Source organism: Chiloscyllium plagiosum, unplaced genomic scaffold, assembly GCF_037043375.1.
Source record: "Chiloscyllium plagiosum isolate Xiang-an unplaced genomic scaffold, Cpla_swu_hap1 HiC_scaffold_27, whole genome shotgun sequence".
In the NCBI taxonomy this organism is placed as follows: Eukaryota; Metazoa; Chordata; class Chondrichthyes; order Orectolobiformes; family Hemiscylliidae; genus Chiloscyllium; species Chiloscyllium plagiosum.
In genome coordinates, this window is record NW_028270165.1 from 78,738,119 (window position 1) to 78,759,833 (window position 21,715).

Consider the following 21,715-nt stretch of genomic DNA (forward strand, 5'->3'; position numbering starts at 1 on the left):
GACTTGGAGACTGGCATGAGAGGATTGAAGATAGAGAGGGCTCATTGGGTCGCAGCATGGAGGTCGGGTCTGGGTCAACACCCTTGTCCTTTCCTGGTGCGGTTCCATCATTACCGGGCTAAGAAGAGAGTCATGGAGGCTTCCAGACTCCAGGGGAAGGATCCAAAGGCCCTAATTTACGAGGGGTCTAAGATCATGTTTTTTTCAGGACTTTTCAGTGGCGATGATCCAGAAACGAAAATCGTATGATGGTGTCAAGAGAAGATTGAAGGAGCTTGGGATTCAGTACTCCCTGAGTTGTGGGCGGCACGGTGGCACAGTGGTTAGCACTGCTGCCTCGCAGCGCCAGAGACCCGGGTTCAATTCCCGACTCAGGCGACTGACTGTGTGGAGTTTGCACATTCTCCCCGTGTCTGCGTGGGTTTCCTCCGGGTGCTCCGGTTTCCTCCCACAGTCACAAAGATGTGCAGGTTAGGTGAATTGGTCATACTAAATTGCCCGTAGTGTTAGGTAAGGGGTAAATGTAGGGGTATGGGTGGGTTTCGCTTCGGCGGGTCGGTGTGGACTTGTTGGGCCGAAGGGCCTGTTTCCACACTGTAATCTAATCTAATCTAAATCTAATATCCGGCAGTGCTTCGGATCACCTTAGATGGATCCATTCATCTCTTTGACACATCAGAGAAGGCAAGAGACTTTGTGGACAAACTCACCTAATTTAAACAATTGTAGTATGTATAAATAGTGTTGCTTGGGTATGCATTTACCATTCTGTAAAAGAAATGGAGGAAATCCAGTTGGAGCTTTGTTTTTCCCCCTTTTTTTAACCTCTATTGGTGATAATTTGGTTCAAACTATGTCTGGCAGTGGTTAAGATGTACATTTTAAATTTCTAAGTTAGGACATACCAAAGGATGGGTGGGGTATTTATTCCCCCTTTTTTATAAAAGAATGTTTTTTTATTCATATTGATATTCTATGGAGTGTTTATTATTTTTAGCTTGTGCTTGCGATGCGGCTCTAGCTGGGAGAAGTGAAGGTGGTTGAGATGGTGAGATGCCTATTTATGGACAGTTCGGGAAGAGTAGTTGCCCCCTCCGGGCAGGGGGTGAGTTCCCCTACTCAGCGCTATTGGCAATTTATTTGTTGGTTTGTTTTCTGGTTTTTGTTGTTTTTTATTTTTAATAATTTTGTATGTTTGTTAAATGTAGTGGTTTTAGTTTATGTGGTTTTTATATTTGGTGGATCATGCAACACTAAGGCTCAGCAACTTGTGGTTTGGGTTCCTCCTCTCTGGAATTTAAATGTAATTGCAGAAGATTATGGCTAATGATTTGATTAAATGGTGTACCTGGAATATCAAGGGAAGTCACTCACCAATTAAGAGGAAGAAGGTACTCTTGAGTCTTAGAAAGGAGAAGGTGAATATTGCTTTATTACAAGAGACACATTTGGATGACTAGGAGCATCTGAAATTACAGCAGAATGGCTTTGACCGAGTTTATTTTTCACCATTTAATACCAGAAGTAGGGGAGTGGCTATATTGGTTAGGAAAAATCTCTCATTTAAATTATTGGAATGTGTTAAAGACACATACGGGAGGTTTGTAATTCTTAAAGCCTTGATAAATGGGGAAGAATATGGCATTTTAAATGTTTATTGTCCCCCAGCTCATCCTCTTAAATTCTTGGTAGATGCTTTTTCTAAACTGATAAGTCTCAAGTCTCGGCACATCATTATTGGGGGAGATTTTAACTGCCTCATGGACCGCACAGTAGACAGGTTGCCTAAAGGTCCCTCAACACCCTCTGCACAAACTAAACAGTTATTGGGTTTGTGTGGGGTATTAGGATTGGTGGACGTCTAGAGGTGTCTCCACCCTACAGGTAGGGATTTCACATTTTTCTCCAATCCGAATCGATGTCACATGAGGATTGATATTTTTTCTGACCCCTGCGGTAACCCTGGATCTGGTGGCATCCTGTACGATTGGTAATATTGCCATCTCTGATCATGCTCCAGTGTACCTCATGGTTAAGATTAAGGATGTTGCAGTGGATTCAAGGTACTGGCGAATGGACCCCTTTATTCTCATGCTCAGCAAGTTTGTGGAGTATTTCTCTAGGGAACTTCGGGCATTCCTAGACATCAACATAGGCTCGGTTGATAGCTCATCTGTTCTCTGGGAAACTGCCAAAGCTTATGCCAGAGGGTTAGTTATTTCATATTCCACCAGTGGGAAGCGGCAGAAGGGTGAGCAGCAACGTCTCCTTGAAGCACGGTTGAAGGCAGCCGAGAAGGCCAATTTTGACAGACCCTCGTTGGTCAAACTACGAGGATTATAGCACTGCAGTTTACACTAAATTCCATGCTCACGCAGACGGCAAAGAAGGAGCTGGCTTTTGCAAAGCAAAGGTTATATGAGCATGGTGACAAGCCAAGCAACTACTTAGCATGTCTTGCCAGAAAGAGAAGTGCCCCACAAACCATTACAGCGATTAGGGAAGGGTCTGGGAACCTAACATGTGATTCTAAAAAGATTAATGTGTACTCTAAATTATATCAGTCTGAGAATTGTAAGGAGGGGCAGGCCAAAATGGAATCCTTTTTTCGAGATCTGAAGCTCCCAGGTGTGACTCCCGAACAACAGTCCTTTCTCAATGCCCCATTATCAGAGCAAGAAATGCAGGAAGCTGTGAGGCAGCTTGAGAGTGGCAAGGTGCCCGGTCCTGATGGACTTCCCAGTGAATTCTATAAGGAATTTATAAGTATACTATCAGGCCCAATGCTGAATATTTTTAATGATTCATACAGTCATGGTTGTCTCCCACCATCTCTGAGAGAGGCCAATATTTCACTTATCCTTTAAAAAAGGGAAGGATCCGGAAGACTGTGCTTCATACAGGCCCATCTCGCTCTTAAATGTGGACTTTAAGATCCTTTCTAAGGCCCTTGTGTTAAGGCTGGAGACTGCGTTACCTTCTATTATTAAAGAGGATCAGACGGGCTTCATAAAGGGTTGCAGATCCTCCAATAACGTTAGGAGGTTGCTTAACGTAATTCAAGCATGCCAACAGCAGTCAATACAGGGATTGATGATTTCTTTAGATGCAGAGAAGGCATTTGACCGAGTTGAGTGGCCGTACCTTTTCTATACTCTAGACCGGTTTGGTCTGGGCGAAGTTTTCATAAGATGGGTAAAGGTTCTCTACAGTGTACCTCTCGCTGCGGTCATTACCAACGGGGAATGATCAAGCAATTTTAATATTTCTAGGGGCAGCAGGCAGGACTGTCCCCTTTCACCATTACTTTTTACGTTGGTGATTGAACCGTTGGCAGAGGCCATTCGTGGGGATCTCAATATATCAACTCCAGAAGTGGGGTCAAAATTACATAAGATCTCGCTGTATACAGATGATGTTCTTATTTTCTTGACAAATCCAGCAGTCTCAGTGCCTTGACTGATACAATGCATTCACGCTTTTGGCGCTTTTTCAGGGTATAAGATTAATTTTGCTAAATCAGAGGCTATGCCTATGGGTGTTCTTACGAAAAAGTTGGCTCTTGAGAGTGACTATAGATTCCCATTTAGGTGGTCACGGGGATTTTGTGTATTTGGGCATATTCATTACTCCAGTTCTGGATTGGCTGTTCAAAGCCAATTTTACTCAATTATTTGAAAAAAGTTAAACAAGATCTCCAAAGATGGGAGGCACTTCCATCTCAAGGTTGGGTCGGATAGCGCTTATTAAGATGAATATTCTCCCTCATTTGCTATACCCTATACGGATGCTCCCCCTGATTTTCAATAAACAAACACTCAGGAGACTGAACAGTTGGTTCAGCTCCTTCATCTGGCACTGAAAACGACCCCTCATTAAATTAGCCAAACTGCAGTTGCCTCACAGATTGGGGGGAGTAGACCTTCCGGACATTAAAAATGACCAATTAAGCTCGCTTTTGACCTACGTGAGTGATTGGGTTTGTGGGGACCCTCTTTCAACATGGCTAGATATTGAAGTCTCCCAGGCAAGGTGCCCCCTTACCAGTTTGCTGTTTTTGGACAAGGTGAGGACAGTTAGGGAATATTGCCATAACCCAATAGTCATCAATACTGTTAAAGCATGGAGGGCAATTCGGCAGAGGGAAGGCAATATTGGCAAAACATCTTTGTTTACACCTTTAGTGGTATGCCAAGTTTTCAACTAGGTATGATAGATTCAGGATTTAAATGTTGGGCAGCTAGGGGTATATCTTACATGGGTGATTTATTTGAGGGAGATATAATGATGTCCTTCAATCAGTTAGTATGGAAGTACGAGTTACCTAATAGAGACCTCTTTCGTTTTTTTTCAAGTTAGGGATTTTATTCAAAAAAAGACCACACTTTTGACTGATCCCTTCAAATCTGACATAGAAAGTGGGGTACTAAGGGCTAAGAGTACACTCTCTGTCAGTACTCTATATCACCAATTGGGGGGTGCCACCTCAGATGAGTCTGATCGACTCTGCAAGATGTGGGAAAGAGAGCTGGGTGTTGAAGTTTCTTCAGAGGCATGGGAGGATATTTGGGAGAATGCAAGGAAGATATCAATTTGCAATAGGACCCATGCTTTACAGTTGAAGATTCTCCACAGGGTCCACTTAGCCCCAGACCATTTGTCAAAATTTAAACCAAGGGTATCTTCAGCATTGTCTTTGGTCTTGTGACAGACTTCAAACATATTGGAGCGCTGTGGTGGGTGCAATGGAGAGGATTTTAGGTGTAGGGGTGGAGAAGGACCCTCTTTCACTCCTTTTGGGCCTACCCATTGTATTTCCTGCAGACTCGCATAAGAAAAATCTTTTCAATATTCTTACATTCTGTGCAAGGAAGAATATCTTGCTAGGTTGGATATCCGAAAACCCCCCAGGCCTGTCGGGTTGGCGGAAGATTGTTATGGAGCATATTCCCCTGGATTTTCTCACAAATATGGTACACCACAAAACTGAGAATTTTTACAAGACATGGCTCCCTTTTTGAAATACCTGGACACAGATTTATCTGCCACACTTAAAAGGGCTTTTATATAGCCGTAACAATTGTGTTTCATGAGTCTAATATCCAGGGAGGAGGAACTGTGAATGTATGAGTGTTTTGTTTGGCTGGGCTGAGTTATTACTATTCATTTGTTTGTTGTTAGGTATTTATTTAGTTAAATAGCTAAAGTTTGTGTGAAGATTTGTAGCTCGGGTGCTCGTTGTTGTGGTTCTGTTCGCCGAGCTGGAAGTTTAATAGCTAGTTTAGTTTTTTTTTTAATTTTATACCTCTCTATATATGTTTATACATTCGTATAGGAGGTTGGGTTGGGGAATTTTTTTTATTATTTGGGTTTAGTTTTGTACTGCTTTGAATTGCATTGTTTTGTATTTGTTGTAATATTTAAAAATCTATTTTTTATAATATATTTTTATTAAGAGAAAATTTAAAAAAAACAATCCACTGTGCGGTCCAGCCAACAATGTTCCCACCTCCCACTTCTTTCAGCATGCATGGGCAGTACAGTGGCTCACTGGTTAGTACTGCTGCCTCACAGCGCCAGGGACCTGGGTTCAACTCCAGCCTCGGATGACTGTCTGTGTGGAGTTTGCATGTTCTCTCCATCGTGTCTGCTTGAGTTTCTTCTGTGTGTTAAAGTTTCCTCCCACCATCCAGTGATGTTTAAGTTGACCCATAGTTTGCAGGGATGTGCAGGCTAAGTGCATTAGTCGGGGTAAATGTAGAGTGGTGGGAGAATGGGTGTTGATGGGTTATTCTTCAGTGTCATTCTGGACTTGTTGAGCTGAATGGCCTGTTTCCACACTGCAGGGATTCCGACCAGTTCCAGAATCTCAGAATTGTTTGCATTTCCTGTGGACCGTGTGGGGGAGGGAAATAAAGTGTTTTACATTGGAGGAAGGTTCGGTGAGTGTGAAGCTAAAGTTAAACACAGTGCTTTGCTTGAACCCAAGGTGCGTGACTTGGTGGGGGAGTGGAAAAGGAAGGTACGGTGGCTTAGTGGTTAGCACTGCTGCCTCACGGCACCAGGGATCTAGGTCCGATTCTCTCCCTCCCAGTGTCTGCATGGATTTCCTCCAGGTGCTCTGGTTTCCTCCCACAGTCCAAAGATGTGCAGATTAGAGTGGATTAGCCATGCTAAATTACCCATCATGTCCAGGGATGTGTGGGTTAGGCGCATTACTCTGCATTTACCCCTAACTAATGGGGTAGGGGAATGGGTCGAAGTGGGGTTACCCTTCGGAGGGTCGGTGTGGATTCCTTGGGCCTTCCACACTGTAGGGATTCTATGAAGGGAAAGGATTCTTGCAAAGTGTGCACACTTCCTGTTCTGGGCAGCGCAGTGTGGGCCAGCTAGTCGGCCATCCAGAGCAGGCACAGTGCAGGTCCCACTGTCAGCCCTGTCCCGCCCCCTCAATCCATTGTTGACATCACAACGCGGAAGTGGCCCTGTCAGTTTGAATGAAACTCCCTCCCTCCGGGCAATTCCTCATCCTAGGAGGAGAGAGAGAGAGAGAGAGATCTGTTCACTTGTAGCAACTGGAGTGAATCCAGGGAGGGAGCAGACCCTGCAAACTCAGGTATGTGTCTAATTACCTGCGTGAAGAGAGACGGAAGGATAGAGATTGGGAAGGGGGAGGCGTTGATACCTTTTTCTGTTTTTATTTGTAAAATGCACCCGATTTCGACAAATAAATGCAACTGGTACAAGTACAGCACATGCATATTCCTCATTGCAGCATCAAGCCGGCTGCAACGGTTTTGCATCCTCTGCTCTTCCCCCGCATTGGCTCCAGCACATTCAAGCTTCCTTCCCCCATCCCCACCCCCCCCCGACCCGAGGCACTGATGCTTCCAATCTGACCCTTAAAAGTTCAGTTTGTTCCTCCTTCAATTTCCCAGTTGCTTTTTGTGGGCTTTGATAACTTTCCCAAGCCTCTAATTGAATGTAGGATTTGGGAGGTTCTGTTGTGGCTGTGCAGGACATTGGTTAGGCCGCATTTGGAATATTGTGTGCAGTTCTGGTCTCCCTCCTATCAGAAGGATGTTGCAAAATTGAAAGAGCTCAGAAAAGATTTACAAGGATGTTGTCAGGTTTTGGGCTGAATAGGCCCGGGCTGTTTTCCCTAACGCATGGAGGCTGAGGGGTGACCTTGTAGATGTTTATAAAATCATGAGAGGCATGGATAGGGTAAATAGACAAGGTATGTCCCCTGTGGTGGGGTAGTCCAGAACTAGAGGGTAATAGTTTGAGTTAGGGGAAGATGATTTAAAAGAGACCTCAGGGACAAAGTTTTCATGCAGAGGGTGGTGCAAGTAAGGAATGAGCTGCCAGAGGAAGTGGTGGATGATGGTACAAAAGGCATTTGACTGGGTATAGGAAGGGTTTAGAGGGATATGGGCCAAGTGCTGGCAAATGGGGCTAGATTAGGTTAGGATATCTGGTCAGCATAGACAAGTTGGACTGAAGGGTCTGTTTCTGTGCTGTACATCTGAGTCTGGCTTGCCACTAACGTTTGCCATGTCTGTATGGTCAGTTTCTCTCTGGTTGTTGGTGTCAATGCAGTGATTTCTCATTCCCACCACCACATACACCCCTGGCAAAGTTAACCATTTTGTCTGGTGGTTTCTCAAGAAGCTGCATTCTTGTTCATCCTGAATTGACACCTTTTATTTTGCTTCCCACTATCAGACCTGCTCACGCTCCGCAGCATCCCCATGTCACAAAAGGATATTAATTTTCAGGTGGAGTTATCAAGAATTCAAAGATGTTAGTCTTGACATTTTTGCTTTTCTGCCCCTGTAAGATCCTGAATCAGCACCTTCAGGAGAGTTAGTTTGAGCGGAGTGAGAACAGAGGGGGAGAGGGAACGGGATGGTGCTTTCAATTTTGTGGAAAAAAAGAATGTTCTGCGGAAAGTAGAGTTGCTTGTTCTGAATTTCTACCCTGCACTGACAGTGTTGACTTTTGTAATCTCTCTTTACAGAGCATTTGAAGATCTGAAGACAGAAGTTTCAAAAATTAACAGATGAAGGGCTTATGCCCGAAACATCGACTCTCCTGCTCCTCGGATGCTGCCTGACCTGCTGTGCTTTTCCACTCGACTCCGACTCTCCAGCATTTGCAGTCCTCACTTTCACGTCAATGTCTGACCGTCACTCAATCCATCGGTATGGCAACGATTTTTGACTCTGATTCTGTGAGAAGGAGCAAAGGTTTTCTGTTTCTGTTTCAGTACGTTTTCAGCATCAGTGGCACTGGATGAGAGACCCTAATGTTGCAGTGAACGGAGTGTGGAGCCCGAAACAGTTACACGGCCTGGAAAGAGGAATTCACGGCAGGGGGCAGCTGTACATACGTTTGTGTGCAGCTGAAGCTTCGGCCATGGAGAAACCAGAGGAATCCCGCCCTGCGGAGAAACCATGGAAGTGTGACGACTCTCGGAAGGACGTCCATGCCCCATCTGACCTGGAGACTCATCGGCGCAGTCACACAGCGGAGGGGCTGTACTCCTGCCCTGAGTGCTGGAAGGCCTTCAGCAAATCCTCCAACCTGCTGAGCCACCAGCGGGTCCACACAGGCGAGAGGCCATACTCCTGCCCCGAGTGCGGGAAGAGGTTTACTCGCTCCGACGCCCTGCTTACTCACCAGCGGGTCCACACAAGGAAGAGGCCTTTCAGCTGCACTGAGTGCAGGAAAACCTTTAGCGATCGCTCCACCTTGCTGAAGCACCAGCAGGTCCACACCGGGGAGAGGCTGTTCGCCTGCCCTGAGTGCGGGCAGAGGTTCACATGGTCAAAGCAGCAGCAGGGACACCAGCCTTCCCAACAATCTGATTCCACATGTGAAGCTGCTGTGGGTCACCCCCAGAACTGAACCTCCTGCCCATTCTGGCAGTTGGAGAGTCAGTGGGCTTTTTTTGTTTCCTGCTGGACTGCACCCCACCCTCCCTCAACCCCACGGTGGCACAGTGGCTAGCACTGTTGCCTCACAGCACCAGGGACCCGGATTCAATCCCATCCTCAGGGCAACTGCATGGAGTTTGCATATTCTCCCCCTGTGTCTGGGTGGGTTTTCTCCGGGTGCTCTGGTTTCCTCCCACAATCACAAAAAATGTGCAGGTTAGGTGAATTGGCCAAGCTAAATTGTCCCATAGTGTTAGGTGCATTATTCAAGGGTAAACATAGGATAGGGGAATGGGTAGTGGGTCAGGAGAACGGGTCTGGGTGGGTTACTCTTTGGAGGGTCGGTCTGAACTTGTTGGGCCAAAGGACCTGTTTCCACACTAGAGATTCTGTGATTCTACTAACTTTGCTTCCACTGGGCACTGCTGCTCATTGAGCCCGGGACTGCATGTTCCCACTGAACTGATCCGCACAAACCTCAACGCAAAACCATCAACGCAAAGTCAGGCCATTCAGCCCATCGGGTCTGCTGCGCCGTTTGTTAGAGTAAAAAAAACTGCAGATGTTGGAATCCAAAGTCGGCAAGTAGGAGGCTGGGAGAATAGAGCAATGCCAGTCAGCACCAGGAGGTGGAGAAGTCAGTGTTTTGGGTATTAATCCTTCTTCAGCACTGGCATCTCTAATTCCCTTGGCTGCTTCTGACCAGGTCCATAAGCTCTTTCTTGAGATGTATGAGTGAAACTTCACAATAAAAGATTAATGCAGCTTTTCTTCATGACTCATTATTAAATATGCTTTCTCCACTTGCAGATGTGATTGAGAGGCTTCTCCCAATGAATCTTTGATGACAGAGTTTGTCAGGATTTTGACAGTCACTGGCTCTGTTGCAGCACTGTCCCATTCCAGTCCTGTAGAAGGGTTACACCCGAAACATCTAGTTCTCCACCTCCTGATGCTGCCTGGTTTGCTATGTTCTGCCAGCCACCTGCCTGTCTATTTTGGATTCAAGCATCTGCATTTTTTAATTTTTGTCTCTAAGCAAGAATACTCTGCAGGTCAGGCAGCATCATTGGAAAGTGAAAACCTGTTAACGCTTCAGGTTGATGACTTTTAGTTAGAATCCCGATATCTGCAGGATTTTTTCTCTGTTCGCGTATATCTACTTAAGTGACTCAGTCAAATTTTATGCATTACTCCTATGCTATCTCATGAGAGGGTTTATAATATTAACAGTGCTATATGAATAGTTGTGGGTCACAATGTGCCCAAGTGGGCATCCTTAAATAATCATCTTTAAACCATGCTGGCGCAGAGCACAAGTTGGAGGAGAGGCTGAACTCTGTGCTGTGCTGTACCAGGAGTTGCCTGCAGCTTCAGTCTATCAGGTATCGGACTGGGGTGGGCAGGGCTGAGGGGGAACCGGGGAACCAAGGTGGATGGCCCGCATCACTCCCATTCCTAAAACAACCTTTTGCTATAAATTCTGTGTCTTATGATCCTGCTCCACAGCTACTCAATGAAGGAGCAGCGATCCAAAAGCTGGTGGTTCCAAATGAACCCGTTGGAATATAACCTGTTGCTGTGATTTTTAAACTTTGTCTAACCAGTCCAACACCAGCTCCTCCACCTCGTTTCGAGTGTGCACAGTCCACAACTCCCAGTACTGCTAGTAAACTTTACAATGGTGATGAAACGATGAACCTGCAGTCCTGAAAAATTTACAATTTCTAACAATACTAGCTACTCATTCACTGCTCCTTCTGACACACAATATTGGAAAGTTAGTGCTGGAGACTAAATGAAATCAGCAGCTTTAGAACCTTTTGGATCCCACAAGCTTTCAATGAGAGTCTGAGTCCAACAAGTAAGTTGAGATAACCTTTATGGCAACCCAACTTTGTTACAACTTCAGATCTCCCCAGGAAAAAGGCGAACGAAAAGTAGCGTATTTTCTTTAACAGCTCAAGGTCACCGTTAGATTCTGAACTCCAGATTTCTGACCGAATTCCAATTCCACAATCTGCTGCGGCGGGATTCAAACCCAGGAGACCCTAGAACTGGGTTGATAGTCCAGTCAATAATGACACTTGGCGATCGCTCCTTCAATCCCCCTGTGATGGCACATGAACTCGCTGGTGGCTCCGCAGAGGGGAGGAGGGGGTGAACGGCCTCTCTCCTGTGTGGACCCATTAGTGCTTCTGCAGATTGCCCACATGACTGAAACTAGTCCCGCCTTCAGCAGGTGAACGGCCTCTCCCTGGTGTGGACTGATGGTGAGTTTCCTGTGCCGATGGAGAAGGAAATCCTTTCCCACAGTCCCCACATTTCCACAGTTTCCCCATGGCGGGAGCTTTCCTTGTGTCACTCTGGGTTTGGAATTACAAACAGAACGGGGACATAGTCTCTCCCCACCGCGAGGGGGGAGATTTTGAATCCCCAAGGAAATGGCGTGAAGCACATTTCACAGCACACTGAATCTCTCTCACTTGGGTGTCTCAGCACTTTTCCTGCAACACAAGTGGCCAAAATCTCTCAATCAGACAAAAGCAAACATTTCTTCTCAACTAGAATGGCTGCTGATATTCAAGTCCCAATGAATCAAGTTGACGTAGCATTTGAATTAGATTACTTACAGTGTGGAAACAGGTCCTTCGGCCCAACAAGTCCACACCGACCTGCCGAAGCGCAACCCACCCATACCCCTACATTTACCCCTTACCTAACACTACGGGCAATTTAGCGTGGCCAATTCACCTGACCCTGCACATCTTTGTGACTGTGGGAGGAAACCGGAGCACCCGGAGGAAACCCACGCAAGACACGGGGAGAACGTGCAAACTCCACACAGTCAGTCGCCTGAGGCGGGAATTGAACCCAGGTCTCGGGCGCTGTGAGGCAGCAGTGCTAACCACTGTGCCACCGTGCCACCCACTGATTTGCTTTCAGATTTCTTTCTGCAGGTCTTCCTGAAAAAAAATTCACAAAACACGTAATCACTGTCAGTCCAGTTAAATGAATGTAGCAGAGGTGACAATTCCTGTAGATGCCAGATGCCTGATCACATAATATCCAGGACACACAAACCTAAAAACTCTCATGCAGCTAGCTATCCTACAATAAACAGAGCTTTGGTGTGTTCCTTCTCCAGGGTGTTTCTGATGGAGTACTGCACATCCAGAGCTTCCTCAACCTTTGCTTGTGGCAGTATGTACACAGCAGTTAGTATAGCAGTGGTAAATTCCCATGGCTTTCTTGAGAAAAGAATGCCATTGAAGTTGCTAAGTAACTTCCTGCTGTCCCAGTAAATAAAGATGACAAGAATTACAGGATGCAACTCCATTACGACATTAGAAGGTGAAAAATAAAAGCCATGAAGCTTTTACAACAGCAAATAGTATCAGATATACACCATATGAAGTAACATAGGTCTACATTTTATATCAATGTGCCAGTCCCTTAAATACTGCCGAGTTCCATGACAGAGAGCATCTGAGCAGCATTTGCAGAGTCTGCTCCCTCCATGGATTCACTTCAGCTGCCACAAGTGAACAGTGTCTCCCCCCTCCCTCTATCCTTCCCTGGATTAGGAATGAAAAGGGGGAGAGATTGCTTTGCTCCCAGATTTTGCACCGAGGGAGTGGATTTCACTCTGAAACTGACAGGGCTATGTCCGCATAGTGACTTCCACAATGTGGGGGTGGGGGGAACAATGAGTCTGCACTGCCCTGCAGTTCTGGCATGTGGGGAGGGGAGGACACTTTGCAGGCTCCATTTGCTTTCCTCCAAGTCAATGCGGCTTGAATTCAAGCAAAGCATGGGGTTTAAGTTTAGCTTTACACTCTCAGAAAATCTCCTCCTCTGCGAATCCAACACTTTACTTCCCCCTTCACTCAATGGAAACAGCGATTTATGAGACTCCAGAGTTGGCATCTCCATACCTGCTGTAGGGGATTTGGTAGAAATTGTTTATTTTATGAACCATTTCAATTCAACTCCATCATTGCCATTCAAATACTAATTTTACACAGAGCGTGGTTGATGTGTGGAATGAACTTCCTGAGGGAATGAAGGATGTGAGTACAATTAAAAGACATTTGGATAAATACATGAATAGGAAAGGTTAGGAGGGATACAAGCCAGGAGAGACGAGTTTAATTTGGGATTATGGTTGGCACAGACTGATTGGACCGAAGGTCTGTTTTCCATGCTTATGATGCATTGGCAGATTCATAGTTCTTGAAAGTGGAGTCGCAGGTACATAGGATAGTGGAGGTGGTGTTCGGTACACTTCACAGGACATTGGAGTATTGCATGCAATTCTGGTACCAGTGATCACACCCTGATGCACCATACACCAAAGATAGTGACTAAAATTGACTGGGACACAATAAGATCATACAAACTCTACAGTGCAGGAGAAGGCTATCTGGTCCATTGAATACATTGGGTATAGGAGTTAGGAGGTCATGTTGAGGTTATACAGGGCATTGGTGAGGCCAAGTTTGGAATACTGCGTGCAATTCTGGTCTCCTTCCTATTGGAAGGATGTTGTGAAACTTGAAAGGTTCAGAAAGATTTACAAGGATGTTGCCAGGGTTGGAGAATTTGAGCTGTGGGGATAGGGTGAGTAGGCTGGAGGGTCAGAGGCTTAGGGGTGACCTTATTGAGGTTTATAAAATCATGAGGGGCATGCATTGGATAAGTAGACAAAGTCTTTTCCTTGGGGTGGGGGAGTCCAGAATTAGAGGGCATAGATTTAGGGTGAGAGGGGAAAGATATAAAATGGACCTGAGGGGCAACTTTTTCACAGAGGGTGATGCGTGTATGGAATGAGGGTCCATAGGAAGTGGTAGTGGCTGGTACAATTACAGTATTTAAAAGGCATCTGGATGGGTTTAGAGGGATGATTAGATAAGGATATCCGGTCAGCATGGACAAATTGGACCTAAGGTTTCCATGCTGTACACCTCTACGACTCTGTCCCTAAACGCAAATTCACCCCTAGACTCACGTGTGTGTGCACTCGAATGTGAGTTTGCACATGAGTGTGTGCAGAAGCGAGTGCATGTTTGCATGTGGGCATGCCTGGTAAAGTGAGAATGTGATAGTGTATAAGCCTGTGCATGTGTGTGTGTCTGAGAGAGAATGTGTGTATGAGAGGGGTATGGATAAAAGCGAGGGGTTACATTTTGGTAAAACAAACAAGGGCAGGACTTGTACAGTTAATTGTAGGGCTCTGGGTCTTGTAGAACAGAGACACCTGGGAGCTGGTGTTCAGGTACATACTTCTTTGAAAAGCTACATCACTGGTAGACAGGGTGGTTAAGAAGCATTGAGTACACTTCCCTTCATTATTCACACCATTGAATATAGGAGTTGAGATGTCATGTTGAGGTTGTCCAGGATGTTGCAAAGGCCACTTTTAGAGTACTGAGTACAGTACTCAAACAGAATGGGTACAGTCTTTCCTCACTGTGAGGGGTGAGATTTTGATTCCCCAAGCTAAGTAAATGGTTTGAAGCACTTTTCACAGTCAGCGCACTGAATCTCTCTGACTTGGGTACTGTTTGTACAGTACTCAAACAGAATGTTCGCCCTGTTATCGAAAGAATACTATTAGAGGGGGTTTGGAAAAGATTTACCATGATGTTGCCAGGACTGGAGGGTTTGAGTTACAGGGAGAGGCTGGGACTTTTTCCACTGCAGCATAGAAGTTGAGGGGATGGCCTTTTAGAGATTCATAAGTTCATGAGGGGTGTAGGTAAGGTGAATAGCAAAGGTCTCTTCCTTAGTTTGGGATGGGGGTGGGGGGAAAAGAGTTCAAAACTAGGGGGCATTTTTTTAAATGAGGAGATAGATTCAAAAGGAACCTGAGGGACATCTTTTTTTACAGAGGGTGGTTTGTGAGTGAATTAACTTTCAGCAGAAGTGGTAGATGCAGGTGCAATTACAACATTTAAAAGACGTTTGGATGGGTACATGAATGGAAAGGTTTAGACGGATATAGGCCAAACGGAAGCAAGTTTAGATTGGGAATCTGGTGATTGATGTGGATGAGTTGGACCGAAGGGTCTGTTTCCATGCTATATGACTCTATGACATGAAGAACCAGGATTGATCTTATTGAAGCCAGTAGAATTCTGAAAGGGGCCTAACAGGGTAGATGCAAATAAAATGCTCCTTTTTGGAGGGAGTCATAGAATCCTTACAGTTGTGGGGGCAGACCATTTGCTGAAAATGTGTTGCTGGAAAAGCGCAGGTCAGGCAGCATCCAGTGAACAGGAGAATCGACGTTTCGGGCATAAGCCCTTCTTCAGGCCTCCAAAGAGCATCACACTAAAACCCACCCCCCCTACGATGTATTTCCCGATGCATCCACCCGAATCTACACATCACTGGGCACTATGGGTAATTTAGCATGGCCAATCCAAACCAGGAGGTTGCTTTACATGATTCAAGTGTTTCAGCAGCGATCATTTCAAGGGTTGGTGGTTTCTTTAGGTGCAGAGAAGGCATTTGACCAGGTGGTGTCGAGATCATTTTTATACCCTGAAGTGGTTTAGTCTGGGTGAAGCATTTACAGTGATCCTCTAGCAGCAGTTCTCACCAATAGTGTAATGTCTAGTAATGTTTACATGGCCGGGGCTAGTCGGCAAGGCTGGGGCCTTTCACCTTTAATTTTCACATTGGTGATTGAGTCACTGGCGGAGGTTATTTATAGGGACCCCAATATAGTTGGCCCAGAGGTGGGATCAAAGGTGCCTAAGAGTACATTATACGAAGTTCTTATTTTTCTCTTGAACTCCGTAGTTTCAGTGCCCCAATTGATAGCATATCAATTCATTTGGCTCTTTCTCAGGTTACAAGATTAATTTTTCAAAATTGGAGGCTTTGCCTGTGCGGTGTCTTAGGGGAATACCTGAAGTTGACGATGGGTTTCCTTTTCAGTGGGCACAGAGAGGTTTTCTTTACTTAGTCCTTTCCGTTATCCCCCCCCTCTTTGATCAGTTATTTAAGGCTAATTTTGTCGACCTGTTTGACAAGATTAAACAAGATCTTTGAAGATGGGGGGCCCTTCCGATATCATGGTGAGGTCGAGTGGCTCTTATCAAAATGAATTCTCTTCCTGGCTTATTATACCCTGGGCAGATGCTCCCTTTGCTTTTTCCTAGGCAAACATTTCAGAAGTTAAATGGCTGGTTTAGTTCCCTTATTTGGCACCATAGGTGGCCCCCTTATTAAGTGTGCGAAACTGCAATTGCCCCAGGGATTGGGGGAAGTGAACCTCCCAGATATCAGAAGAGTCAGGGGGAAATATAGAGTAGGGGAATGGGTTTGGGTGGGTTTTTCTTTGGAGGGGCAGTGTGGACTTGTTGGGCCAAAGGCCCTGTTTCCACACTGTAGAGAATCTAATCTACTCTCCCACTAGCTTGGATGGGGTTGCAGCTTCAACTGTATTTAAAATGCCTCGTGCCATCCTGGTCAATGTCACCTGCTTGATTGGTACCATATCCATTGTTCAGAAGCAGTAATGTATAGTATCTACAAGACACACTGCAAAAATTTACCAAAGTGCCTTAGAAAATACCTTTCAAACCACTTCCATCTAGAAGGACCAGGACAACAGATACTTGGGAACACAACCTCTTGCAATGTCCCTCCAAGCCACTCACCATCTTGACTTGGAAATGTATTGCTGTTCCTTCAGTGTCACCGGGTCTAAATCCTGGAATTCCTTCCCTCAAGACATTGTGGGTCACCGTACAGGATGTAGACTGCAACGGTTCAAGAAGGCAGCTCACCACCACATTCTCAAGGGGAACGGAATGCTGGCCAGCCAGTGACGCCCATGTACCAGAAGTAGATTTGAATAAATTATTGAAACAGCGGGTTGGAATCTGCAAACAAATGAAAATCAATGTTAAGGAGGGTCAGATGGAGGGCATTTATTTGGTCCTTATTTGAGAACAGATAAAGAGCGATTATACTGACACTGAATTGGAACTAGAGTTTAGAGTTAAACACCTGTAGTGTTTCACTCAGTGTATAAACGTAAAATTGATGAAAGATTGGCTCCTGACGTGTACTTCACTAACATATGAATAGGACAATTAAGAAGGCATATGGGATACTGGATTTTTTTAGATTAGATTACTTACAGTGTGGAAACAGGCCCTTCGGCCCAACAAGTCCACACCGACCCGCCGAAGCGAAACCCACCCAGACCCCTACATTTACCCCTTATCTAACACTACGGGCAATTTAGCATGGCCAATTCACCTGACCTGCACATCTTTGGACTGTGGGAGGAAACCAGAGCACCCGGAGGAAACCCACGCAGACACGGGGAGAACGTGCAAACTCCACACAGTCAGTCGCCTGAGGCGGGAATTGAACCCAGGTCTCCGGCGCTGTGAGGCAGCAGTGCTAACCACTGTGCCACCGTGCCGCCCACAAATTTCATGACATTAATGGCGTCTTCACCTCCCACAATCCCATGCGATCGGAAAATCACTCCATGGGGCCCGAGCAGTGCGCATGCGTGCAGCTAGGCAATGTTACTGAGTGTGCGAGCAGATTGGTGCCGGCGGTTGCTGGAACAAGAACAGAAACCATTGGAAAAGCTGACCAACTCCGACAGCTCGTGTCGAAAGAAATCGAGGAGGCGTTTCGGGTCCGGTGATCCTCCTTCAGAACAGGACCAGGTTTCAGGAACATCCCTGGAAGGTCGCCTCTTAAATGTTGCAATTGCACTAGCCTCCTCCACTTCCTCTGGCAGCTCATTCCATACACGTACCATCCTCTGCGTGAAAAAGTTGTCCTTTAGGTCACTTTTGAATCTTTCCCCTCTCACCCTAAACCTATGCTCTATAGTTATGGACTCTCCCACCCCAGGGAGAAGACTTTGTCTATTTATTCTATCCGTGCACTTCATCATTTTATAAACCTTTATAAGGTCACCCTTCAGCATCTGACTCTCCGCAGAAAACCATCAGCCTGTTCAACTTTTCCCTATAGCTCAAATCTCCCAACCCTGGCATCAACCTTGTAAATCTTTTCTGCACCCTTTTAAAGTTCATACATCCTTCTGATAGGAAGGAGACCAGAATTGCATGCAATATTCCAAAAGTTGCCTAACCAATGTCATGTACAGCCGCAACATGACCTCCCAACTCCTGTACTCAATATTCTGACTGATAAAGGAAAGCATACGAAACACCTTCTTCACTCTCCTATCTACCTGTGACTACTTTCAAGGAGCTAGGAACCTGCACTCCAAAGTCACTTTGTTCATCAACACTCCCTGGGACCTTACCATTAAATCTATTAGCCCTGCTAAGATCAGCCCAAGATTTGCCAATTGCATGACCTCAGGCCATAGTCTGGGGTGTGGATTATGAGGTCCTGGGGATTTGTAAACTTTTAATCCATCAATTTCCTCAACACCATTTCCCCACAACTACTCATTTCCTTCAGTTCTGCTCTCAATGGACCATGTGTTCCCCAACATTTTGGGGAAGTTACTTGTGATGAGAGAAGCAACATATGTGGTTAATTGGTCTGCCATCTCTTTGTTCCACATGAGATTTTTGTCTGTTCTAATTGTTATTGTTTTCTCTAATCCTTTTATTTCTCTTCACATACCCCATTTTCCCCTTTTCATCAATCCTTTTGTTGAAACCTGAACTGCTCCCAGTCTTCAGATCTGCTGCTTTTTTTTTTAGCCAATTTGTACGCAAATTCTTTGGATCCAGTACAATCCATAATGTCCCTTGTTAGCGGTGGCTGGGCCACCTTGTGTGTTTTATTTTGTCAGACAGGATGGAACAACTGTTGCAATTCCTCCAGGTGCTATTTAAATGTTTGTCAATTCTTTCAATAATGTTCCCTCATTTGTTGCAGCCTGTTCTTACCTCTGCCGTTGTAATTTCCTTGCTTTAGATTTAAGTCCCCAGTCTCAGAATCACCTCTGTTCCTCTCCATTTTAATGCAAAGCTCTCTCTGTCAGTTCTTCACTCTTCCGCAAGAGGCCTCTTACAGCTACATTGCCAATTATTCCCTTCTCATGAAGAAATTAATATTTTGGAATTAAGTTGCCATTGTTCAGCAGAACCATAGCCACATTTGTAATGTTCTGTGCAGTTCTGGTCTCCCTCCTATCAGAAGGATGTAGTGAAACTTGAAAAGGTTGAGAAAAGATTTACAAGGATGTTGCCAGGGTTGGGGAGTTTGAGTGATAGGGAGAGGCCGAGCAGACTCATGCTGTTTCCCCTTGCGCGCTGGAGGCTGAAGTTGATAAAATCATGAGAGGCATGGATAGGATAAATAGTCAAGGTCTTTTCCTTGAGATGGGATACTCCAGAATGTAAGGGTAATAGGTTCAGGGTGGGCAGGTGGGGAGGGGAAGGGAAGGTTTAAAAGGGACGTAAGGGGCAACTTTTTCATTCAGAGGGCGGTGTGTGTAAGGAATGAGCTGCCAGAGGAAGTGGTGGAGGCTGGTGCAATCACAACATTTAAAAGGCATCTGGATAGGTATATGAATAGGAAGGGGTTAAAGGAAAATGGGCCAAGTGCTGGCAAACGGGCCTAGATTGATTCTGGATATGTGGTCGGCATGTTCACTTTCTCTCTGGTGTCGGTGTCAATACCTTGATGTCTCATTTGCTCCCCCTTCCTGGGGATGTTAACCATTTCGTGTCTCATTGTTCGTCAAGAAGCTGCATTGCAGGTTCACCCTAAATTGACACAGTTTTTGCTTCCCAAAATCAGACCTGTTCTGTCTCAGCAGTATTCCAATGTTGGGAAAGATATTAACTTTCAGGTGGAGTTATCCAAAATTCAGAGAGATGTCAGTCTTGACGTTTTCGCTTTTCTGCCCCTGTAAGATCCTGAATCAGCACCTTCAGGAGAATTAGAGCAGAACAGAGGGGAGAGAGAGAGGGAAGATGATATCAACTTCATGGAATAACAAAAGAAAAGAATGTTCTGCAAAATGTAGAATTCTACCCTGGATGACAGTGATGATTTTTGTAATCTCTTTTTACAGATTATATGAAGATCTGAAGACGGAAGTTTCAAAATCAACAGATGAAGGGCTTATGCTTGAAGCATCCACTCTCCTGCTCTTCGGATGCTGCCTGACCTGCTGCGCTTTGCTAGTGCTGCACTTTTCGACACTGACTCTCCAGCGTCTGCAGTCCTCACTTTGACATCAATGCCTGACAGTCAATCAATCCATTGGGACCGCAATAATTTTCAACTGTGATTCTGAGAGAAGGAGTAAAGCTTTTTGGTTCCTGTTTCTGTATGTTTTCAGCATCAGTGGGATGAGAGACCGTACTGTTGCAGTGCACTGAGTGTGGAGCCAGAAATAGTTATACAGCCTGGAAAGAGGGATTCACAGCAGGGAGGGGCTGTATACATGTTTGTGTGCAGCTGAAGTTTTGGCCATGGAGAAACCTGAGGGATCCTGCCCTGTAGAAAAACCATGTAACTGTGGAAAAAGTTTCCGTTTTCCCATCTGCCCTGGAGACTCATCGGCGCACTCACACCGGGGACAGGCTGTTCCCCTGCACAGAGTGCGGTAAGGTCTTCTGCAATTCCTCTGACCAGCTGAAGCACCGGTGTGTCCACACGGGGGAGAGGCCCTTCAGCTGCCCCAAATGCGGGAAGGGCTTTACTCAGGCCTCCAGTCTGCTGACCCACCGGCAGGTCCACACCGGGGAGAGGCCGTTCCTTTGCACCAAGTGCAGGAGGTCCTTCAGCAATTCCTCAGCCCTGCAGAGGCATCAGCGGGGCCACACGGGAGAGAGGCCCTTCAGCTGCCCCGAGTGTGGGAAGGTATTTAGCAATTCCTCCGCCCTGCTGAGGCACCAGTGGGTCCACACCGAGGAGACGCCCTTCAGCTGACCCAAGTGCGGAAAAGCCTTCAGCAATTCGTCCGACAGATTGAAGCACCAGCGGGTCCACACTGGGGAGAGACCCTTCAGCTGCCCTGAGTGTGGGAAGGGCTTTACACAGGCCTCCACCCTGCTGGCCCACCAGCGGGTCCACACTGGGGAGTGGCCATTCACCTGCTCTCAGTGTGGGAAGGGATTCACCCGCTCTTCCCACCTGCAGAGGCACCAGCGAGTTCACATGCCATGGCAGGGGGATTGAAGGAGCAATGGCAGAGTCCCATTATCGACTGGACCCCTGGGTTTGAATCCCGTCGTGGCAGATGGTGGAATTGGAATTCGGTCAGAAGTCTGAAGTTCTGAATCTAACGATGAAACCATTTTTGGGGGCGGATGCGTGAGAAGTCCCATCAGATTCACTCATGTCCTTTTTAGGGGAGGAAACTGCCGTTGCGGGTAAGGAGTCACTCAGTCATCCCAGCTGCATCCTTTACCGGGGCTGGCCTACATGTGACTGCAGACCCACAGCAGTGTGGTTGACTCCCCCACCCGCGGAAATGAACAGGGAGGAACTTACTTGGTACAGGTTCTAGATTAGTGGAGCTGGAAAAGCACAGCAGTTCAGGCAGCATCCGAGGAGCAGTAAAATCGACGTTTCGGGCAAAAGCCCTTCATCAGGAAAACGCCTGATGAAGGGCTTTTGCCCGAAACGTCGATTTTACTGCTCCTCGGATGCTGCCTGAACTGCTGTGCTTTTCCAGCACCACTAATCCAGAATCGGGTTTCCAACATTGTTTTACCTTTACTTGGTACAGGGTATGGGTTCAAATTGCTGAGTGAGGCAATACTTCCTATGGGTTAAGGCTTACCAAGGAT

The 21,715-nt window shown here is 46.0% G+C and overlaps 1 protein-coding gene and 1 pseudogene across 2 annotated transcripts in view; one reads left to right on the plus strand and one right to left on the minus strand.

The window, feature by feature from the left end:
- The window catches only part of LOC122543561 (uncharacterized), a 696,117-nt gene that overhangs the window by 378,638 nt on the left and 295,764 nt on the right, over positions 1-21,715 (minus strand). The window lies entirely within an intron of this gene.
- On the plus strand, positions 17,498-21,176 carry LOC148144628 (uncharacterized; annotated as a pseudogene).